This window comes from Pseudopodoces humilis, chromosome 2, assembly GCF_049639895.1.
Source record: "Pseudopodoces humilis isolate 2021_Gansu_Grassland_sample_001 chromosome 2, ASM4963989v1, whole genome shotgun sequence".
NCBI lineage: Eukaryota > Metazoa > Chordata > Aves > Passeriformes > Paridae > Pseudopodoces > Pseudopodoces humilis.
The window spans coordinates 90,553,877-90,554,674 of NC_142201.1; positions in this window are offsets into that span (position 1 = coordinate 90,553,877).

Sequence of the window (798 nt, forward strand, 5' to 3'; positions counted from 1 at the left end):
TTTGGTTAATCCATACAGTGATCTAATCCGTACTGTAAAAACACCTCTGATTTTGAGGTTTTTTTCAAATATTAACTTCCTAGTAACAGAAAAACACCTTCAGCCATCGTCTGCATGTGGGCACACAAACCCGAAGAGGTTTTCTGCACTCTTGATAAGAGTTCGACACCAAAAGCCCTGTTACGATTTCACTTAAGGAAGAGAAAACCATTCTCGTTCCTGAGCAATTAGGTTTTGGAAGCAGGCATTTTAAGTTCTTATCACTAAGAACTCCTGCGGAGCCCCACTTAACTTTCACTGTAAAGAAGTCACATCACAGAGCCGCAGAATCACAGAATGGTTCGGAAAGGACCTTAAAGATTCCCTGGCTCCACCCCCGCCACGGGCAGGGACATCTTCCAAAAGATACGTTTTGAGAGGAAGTGAGACTCAGCTTCTGACGAGCGCCAGCCATGCAAATGATGTGATGCCCAAACCCTCGGAGCTCCCCCACAGCTCCAAAAAAAAAACACCCCCACAAATCCCAGGCGGTTCAGCATTCCCGTAAATGGCAAGAACTGGCAGAATTCTGCCACCGCCACCAGCACCCCGGGCGTGCCGGGCCGCTGGCACCGACCGAGCGGCGCTGACAGAGCCGTGCCCGCCGCTTTTGCTCGGGAAGCCCAGAGCAAACAGGCGCCCGAGGCCCGGCGGCCCCGCTATTCCCGGGACGGCCCGGGAGCGGCCGCGGCGGGAGGGGCGCTGAGGGGAGCGCGGGGAGGGGCGGCGCGGCGCCAGGGCGCCTGCGCGAGCGGGTGG